This window comes from Rhinolophus hipposideros (genome assembly GCF_964194185.1).
Source record: "Rhinolophus hipposideros genome assembly, chromosome: X".
NCBI classification, from domain to species: domain Eukaryota; kingdom Metazoa; phylum Chordata; class Mammalia; order Chiroptera; family Rhinolophidae; genus Rhinolophus; species Rhinolophus hipposideros.
In genome coordinates, this window is record NC_138046.1 from 98,557,574 (window position 1) to 98,566,313 (window position 8,740).

Genomic DNA, 8,740 nt, shown 5'->3' on the forward strand with positions numbered 1-8,740 from the left:
TTCCATGTCTCTACTTAATTTTTTGAACATTTGGAATATAGATATAATGATTGTTTTCAGTATTCTTTCCTGCTAATTATAACATCTGCTAATTCTGGGTTGGTTTTGATTGATTGATTCATCTCTGCATTATGAGAAGCATGTTACTACCTCTTTCACACCAATAATTTATTATTGGATTCCAGAAATTGTGAATTTTATGGAGGTTGGTGCCAAATAGCTTTGTATTTTTATAAATATTTTTAAATTTTGATCCTGGATGCTCTTAAGTTGCTTGTAAATGGTCTGATCCTTTGGGGTCCTTCTTAGGATTTTATAGGCAGAGTAGTGCTCAATCTATGGCAAATTATTCCCCACTGCTGAGACAAGACCCTTCCATGTACACTATGCAGTGCCTGTGAATCTTGAGGTTTTCCAGCGTGGCTGGCAGGAACACTCACTATTCCAAGCCTGGGATGAGTGGCAGGTACTGTTACTTATAATCTTTTTAGATGGTTTTTTCCTGGCCTCAGGTACCTTCCTCACAAGCATGAGCTGATGGATAATCAGCAGAACACCTGGGATGGGGGTGGGGCTCTGAATGTTTCTGGAGTTATCTCTCTGCATAAAATCATCCTCTCCAGTACTGAGAACTCTATCCACCTTGTTCTCTCAAAGTCTCTCTTAGCTTCATCTCACAGATTTAGAGTGACTGTTGGTCTCCTTCTGGGTTCCCCTTCTCTGATCCATGGCCCAGAAATTCAGTACATATTTGGAGCAATTACAGGGCTCAGCTCATTTCTTTCCTAACTCTCAGGGATCAATGTTTGCTGCCTCATGTCTAGTGTCTTACACAATATTGTCTTATATTTTCCTCATTTTGTTGTTTCAGAGGTTAACTCTGGTCCCTTTTTCTCTATCTTAAGCTGAACAGGAAATATAATTTATTTTTACTAGGTCTGTATCGAAAAATTTATGAAGCTAACTTCTCGAAAGTCACCAAAGAATTCTTAACCATCCAATACCTTATCACAGTCTTATCATTGATGTTCATCATTAAAAATTGTGGGTCATAGCCCCCTTCCTAAAACTTAGATTCTTCCTTAAATTTCATACCATTCTATTTTACTTTTTCTCCTAATGTTCATGATACATGTCCCTTTTAAAATCCACAAAAGGAATACCAATGCCTCACTATACCATATTAGGTGCTTTTTTTTTTTCAAAATTCTGATATTTTGTACCTTTTATTATCACAAAAAAGTCTCTAATACACAAATTACAGATTAGGTATCATTCCTCAGCTATGGCCTGAACATACAACTTTGTTTAAATCCATTTGGTCATTTATTCTTTTTAAAAATCTTTTAAAAATTATATTTAAGTATAGTTGGTCTACAACATTATATTGGTTATATTAGTTCCAGTGTACAATATAGTGATTCAACAATTTTATACTTTATAATGTGATCACCCCACTAATTCTAGTAATCATCTGTCACAGTGCAAACTTATCACAATGTTATTGACTATATTTCCCTTCGCCTTTTTCACCCACCCCCCATCCTCTCCCATCTGGCAACCATCAGTTTGTTCTCTGTATCTATGAGTCTGTTTCTGTTTTGTGTGTTCATTTATTTTGTTCTTTAGATTCCACATATAAGTGAGATCATATGGTATTTGTACTTCTCAGTCTTATTTCACTTACCATAGCCTCTAAGTCTATCCACATTGTCATAAATGGCAAGATTTCATTCTTTTTTAGTGGTGTGCCATATTCCATTATACATATAACACATCTTCTTTATCATTTCATTAATATACTACTACTTTTAAATGAACTATGTTCTATTATATTTTAATGGTAAGCTTCAAGTTTAAATTTCATGAAAGCAATGAGACTTTACATTTTGAATAATCTCATTCTTAGTTTACTTAAGGAAGGCATATTGATGTTTGGTTGCTCTACACAAAAATGTTTGTGTAAAAGACTTAAAAGTTTACTTTTATTGTGAGAAAAGGAAATATCAGAGAGTCATACACTCGAAAGCTGACACCTGGGAAATCTAATTAAGAAAATACAAACAAGAGTATATTTGGCATGAGAACTGCTTGGGTGAATTAATGTAAGACCGTTAGATGATGAACTGTGATTAAGGGGTAGGGGGTGGGAAGAAGCCAGTGAAAACTACCTTCATTGCAGACCCATGCCCATCCTCTGCAACAAATCAGATATCTTGTACCCTAACTTAGTGCTAACATTAATGCTAAGATGAATACTAGCAAAATATAGGGATTTCTGGTGGCTCACAAACAAAATGTTAATAGCCTCCTTTATAAGAGTTAATAATTTTCATGAAAATGTATAAGTAATTTGTAGACTGTAGTCACAACAGGGCACCTTCTGCTTTTAGGTAAAAGGTTACAAACTCAAATGTCCACCTGGGTCAGGGAGGTCATTTAAATGTGTGCAGTGGGTCAAAGGTTTCTAAGAAATGATGAGAAAAAATGGAAATGATGAAGACGATGATAACATAGCAAGTGCAGGCCCTGTATAAAGGTATTCAATATAAAACACTGAAAAAATATTATGAAGGCCAACACACCTTTGTGGACGTCCAATTTAATTAATTAGCCGTTTCAATGGGGAGGAAAGTTAGTCTGTCTTTGTGATGTTCAGGCTGTTATTACCTCACATTTAACTTCCACAGTTTGGAGTCATGTGGAATCTCTGCATATCAAATCATCACATGGGGAGATATTATAATCGGCAGTGACTATAAGACACGATGGTGTGCCTCAGGAATTTTTGACCCCTGGAATATTAAAATTAGTGAGGTTTAAAAAGGGTTCAAAGAGGTCTAAACAAATAGTTATTTGTACTTTAAAATAGCTTTATCTTATTTTGTATATGAACATGTGTTATATTTCTTTCAACTTAAGAATGGCATCATTAATTTAATATATACCATCGGTGCCAAGAAAATGTATACACATTTTAAGAGATGGTCAATATTGCCCAAGCAGTAGTTCACTGTAATCAGAAGTGTCTGGACACTGATGGTAACCACTTTAAGCACTTCTTATAATTGCATAAGTCAAATGTGACTTATATTCATCTTTTGCTATTGGTATATATTGAGTATTACAATTTTAATAGTTTTTTCCTTTCTTGAAATGTATATACATTTTTTGGCACCCCCTGTATATATTTACTGTAAATGTAAGTTCATATATACATGTGTGTGTATGTGTATACATATATATATACATACACATATATATATATATATATATATATATATATATATATATATATATATATAACAGATTAAAGAGGTCACTAAAATTTTCTATAAAGGTTCAGATAGTAAATATTTCAGGACTTGCAGGCCACATGATCTCTGTCACAGTTACTAAATTGTCTCGTTGTAGTACAAAAGTAGCCATAGAGAATACATAAACAAATATGTGTGACTGTGTTCCAATAAACCTATTTGTGGACACAGATTTGGACTTTTCACAGAAAAGTGATATTTTCCAAAGAAAAATTTTTAGTATTAATTTTTTTTAAATTAAAATTTATTGGGGTGACAGTGGTTAATAAAATTACATAGGTCTTGAGATTATTATGGTGAGAAAAATAAGTCACACAGAAGAAGTCAAGAACCATATGATTTCACTGATATGTGGGATATAAAAGTGAAAGCAGGGCCTGCCTGGTGGCTCAGGTGGTTGGAGCGCCATGCTCCTAACACCAGGTCGCTGGTTCGAATCCCACATGGGCCAGTGAGCTGCACCCTCTACAGCTAAGATTGTGAACAACAGCTCTCAATAGAGCTGGGCTACAGTGAGCAGCCAGAGGTTGGTGTGAGCTGCCATGAGCTGCTGTGAGTGGGCCACCGAATGCCTCAGCCCAGGGAGCACAAGGCTCATAATACCAGCATGGGCCAGGGAGCTGTGTCCTACACAGTAGACTGAGAAACAACGGCTTGAACTAGAGTGGGGTGGGGGGAGGCGGAAGAAGAGGGGAGAAAAAAGTAAAAGCAACAAAGGATTAAGACAAATAAACAAAAATTATTTTTTAAAAAAATAGACAAAACCATTGATAGTTACCCAAATCCTTGATGCTTAGCCAAAATTGACAAATCAATATGGATCTTGTTTCTGAACTCTAAAATGGGCTCAATTTACTATCAGAATCCCAAAAAATATTTTCTCGTTGTTTTGGGACGAAGGAAATATTATGCCTCAAGGCCAGCCCAGTGTTGTATCAAGGCCAGGCAGTGAGAGTGTCTGCTTTCATGGGAAGTCTTATTGCTTTCACTGTTTGGCTGTGCATAGCAATAATAAAATGCAGAGAGATTTTAGTCAGTTTTATTATTATTATTTTAAATTGTCTATAGTTGGTAAACTCTATTATTGCCTACGCCAAAGGGCAGACAGCTTTCACGGCCCCATCTTCGAAGGCCACTTGGTACCAGCCTACCTGACGTTTGCCTATATGGCTAATCTGAGGGCTACGGGAAAGCCTCAGACAAGTATACCATAAAATACCTGGAATTCTACCATTCATAATAGAAATAATCATAATGATACAAATGAATAAGAATTACCATTTATTGACTGCCTTCCATATGCCAGAAATTGTGTGTTAAATGCTTAACTTATATTTCAGAGATGAGGAAATGAGTTTCAGAGAGGCTAAATAATTTGTCCAAGGCCACAGAACAAGGATGTGAGGAATCCAGGATTGGGTACAGGAAGCGAGTAGGGTAGAGAAGGCAGTGCAGAAAACTTCAGGAAACAGGATGCTTAGAGTGGTGAGAAGAGAGAGGGTTATATGAAAAAAATAGAACAGGGTTGAAATGACAGGGTATTTTTTAAATTCCTATCCCCCCACCCCGCTTCCCCTGGGCAACCATCAGCTTGTTCTGTATACCTATGGATCTGTTGAAATGAAAGGGTATTTCACAAGTTTTCCCATGGCTCCTTTTGTTCTCCAATGTATCCTTTTTCTTTATCTTTAGCAATTTACTTATTGCTAAAATTATGCAGAGTGCTTTCAATATTGCTACTATCACAGTAGCCAGGCTTTTGTGTCAGCTGACCCGGAGAAACTGTCACTTGTATTGTTGGTAAGCTATACTACAAAGAATATAAACCATGAGACCAAAGGGATAAGCGATTGTCACAGAAAATTACTCAGAAAGAAAGCTTACTCCACACACCTTTATGAAGCATCTTAAATAATTATTCAAACCTTCTGAACAGCACTTCGACACAACATTAAAAATACACTGTAACAACATTCACAAAAATCAGCTAATTGTGCAAAAATCAATTACCATAGTTTGACTATTAAATAAGTTCACATTTTCCAACCTCTAAAAACTATTTAACACTGTTTGAAAAGTGAGATGACTGCACAAGATGTAAATGTAGTTTTGGTCTCATAGAAAGATTTTACCATTTAACCTGCTTAGGGCCTTACATGTTACATTTAGAATCAAAGGACAGAGAAAGAGCTTCCCAGACAAGAAAAAGCTAAAGGAGTTCATCACCACCAAACCAGTATTACAAGGAATGTTAGAGGGACTTAAGACAAAAAAAATGATAAAAAATATGAATAGTAAAATGGCAATAACTACGTATCTATCAACAATTACTTTAAATGTAAATGGATCAAATGCTCCGATCAAGATAGGGTGGCTGAATACATGAAATGCATATAATATTGAATGTCAACTGGAATAAAAAATTTAAAAAGGGGGATGAAGATGAAGGGGAATAAGAGATTCTAATTTCCAGGTGTAAAACAAATAAGTCATGGGGATGTAATGTACAGCATAGGGAATGTAGTCAATAATATTGTGATCACATGTACAGTGCCAGAAGGTCGCTGGACTTACCATGGTGATCACTTCTTTAGGTATATAAACGTTGGATAACTATGGTGTATACACCTGAAACTAATATAATATTGTAGGTTAGCTATATTTTAATAAAAATCCTCAAAAAATAAAACAAACAAACCAAACCCCCTTCTGTAGCAGGAAACAAATTGCTTGTTCTTGAGAACTTTCCCATCAAGAATTTAGTAGAAGCAGGTACACGTACATCATTGTGAAGTTTTTGTTAATGTTTCTAAACAATGTACTTTGATATCAGAATCACTTCTCATTCAATTTCATACAATTCTCCTGATGCTTTTTATCACATATTAGTGATTAGACTCCAGACGTAATTCCCCAGTCCCTGCCCATAAGACGTGAGTAGGATCTTACTGTAAGTTGACAGGAGTTTTGCCCTAGCTCATGGATTGTGCAAGAATGAACTGCTATTGGGTTTGACTGATTGTAGATGGGCTGTGGTGTGGTGCATTGAAGGCTACTGAATGGAACTTACAATGCTTAATAAATATCTTTATTCTTTTAGTATAAAAAAGATTAAATGAGAAAATACATGTGAAATTGCATAAGGTAGATAATTCTTAATAATATTAAATACAAAACTTAGTTAAATAATATTAATAAAAGGCATACAGCTTAGTGAACTTGGGCACATTTGTAATCTCTCTGTACTCCAGTTTCCTTATTTGTAAAATGGGAATAATAATAATAATAATAATAATAATAACAACAACAATAATTTCTACTTAGCAGGGTTGCTGTGAGGATTAAATGAGATAATATGTACAGCACTTTCAAACTTTCACTAGAGGTTCTGATCCAAGATGATAACGTAAGAGGATTCTGAACTTACCTCCTCCCACAAACACACCAAATCTACAGCTACAAATGGGACAAATTCCTCCAACCTAAAAACTGGCGGAGCAACTTCTATGCATCAGATGAATGAGAGAAGGCCTACATGGAAGCAAATAGGAGAGGCTGGCATACAACATCACCACAAACCATACCCATGGCTCGGTGACCCAGAGTCGGGAAGGAACTCAAAACTTGAAGCTTCTTCCTGAGTGAAGGATTTGAACCCCACATCTGGCACCTCAACTTTTAAGACAAACACCTGAGAGACGGTCTCCCAAAACATCTAGCTTTGAAAACCAATGTGGTACACATCCACGAGATCCACAAACAAATAACAATCTGAGAAATGGCTCTCAAAGGGCTCACACACTGGGACTCACCTGCCCCAGGGCCCACACAGAAGTGGCTGATCCCGGGGCACCCAGACGTTGTGTGGGAGAGGCTCATTTGCTTGTCTTGGAGCACACATTTGGGCGTCTATGGGAGTGCTCTCTGGGACAGAGACTGGCAGGTGCCATGTGAGTGCTCTCCCTTTGCCTTGCTCTAGCCAGAGTGCCATCTTTTTTTATTTTATTAAACTCTAAAATCCCCCCTCCATACCTGCCAAAGACACCATGTCTACAGTGGATGGAGGTTTCTCAAAAACCTAAAAATAGAACTACCATATGATGCAGCAATTTCATTTCTCAGTATTTATCCAAAGAAAATGAAAACACTAATTTGAAAAGATATGTATACTCCCAGGTTCACTGCAGCATTATTTACAATAGTCAAGACGTGGAAACAGCCTAAGTGTCCACCAATGGATAAGTGGATAAAGAAACTGTGGTATATATATACAATACAATGTTATTCAGCCATAAAAGAGAAGGAAGTCTTACCATTTGCAACAATATGGATGGACTTTGAGGGTATTATGCTAAGTGAAATAAATCAGACAGAAAAAGACAAATACCATATGATCTCACATATATGTGGAATCTAAAAAAACTCCAAAAAACCAAAAACCCCAAACAGAAACCAAAACAAAACAAAAACCAAAATTCATAGACAGAGAACAGATTGGTGGTTGCCAGAGGTGGGAATGAGTAAAATGGGTGAAGATGATCAAAAGTTACACATTTCCAGTTATAAATGAAGTAAGTCCTGGGATGTAATGTACAGCATGATGACTACAATTAATAATACTGTATTGCATATTTGAAAGTTACTAAGAGAGATCTTAAAAGTCCTCATCACAAGAAAAAAATTTTATAACTATATAAGGTGATGAATGTTAACTAGACTTACTGTGGTGATAATTTCACAATATATACAAGTTTCAAATCATTATGTTGTATACCTGAAAATATAATGTTATATGTCAATCATACCTCAAGAAAAAATAATTATTAGCCCTCTGTGATTGTCTTTATTTGATTATTATTACTACAAACGTTCACTTCCACATCTCAATTATTTTTCTTTGATAACAACTTTTGAAATATCAATTTTAAAGGATAATTGGTCTACCATCTATGTCACTGGAACATGGATTTATTTGTCCATGCCTTCTATTTTTCCAACACAATTGAAGAAAGTATAGATTTGTACTATCCAAAAACATAGCCACTAGTCACATGTAGATAATAAACAATTGAAAGATGGCTAATTTAAATTGAGATCTTCTATATATGTAAGTTACACAGAGGATTTTAAAGGCTAAGTATGGAAACAAAAGAATGTTAGAATGTCTCCTAAGTAATCTTAAATCGATTAGCCATTGAAATGTTAGTATTTGGGATATATTGGGTTAAATAAATTGTATTATTAAAATTAATTTCACCTGGGTTTTTTGCCTTATTTTAAATGGACTAGTAGGAGGTTAAAAATTACATGAGGGTCATATTATATTTCCATTGGACAGCACAGTCATTCTTCTAGGTAGCTGCTTTGCAATGAGAAGGGCAGTTCATGTGAGATCATGTGACTTTAAAAGATTATTAGTTGGG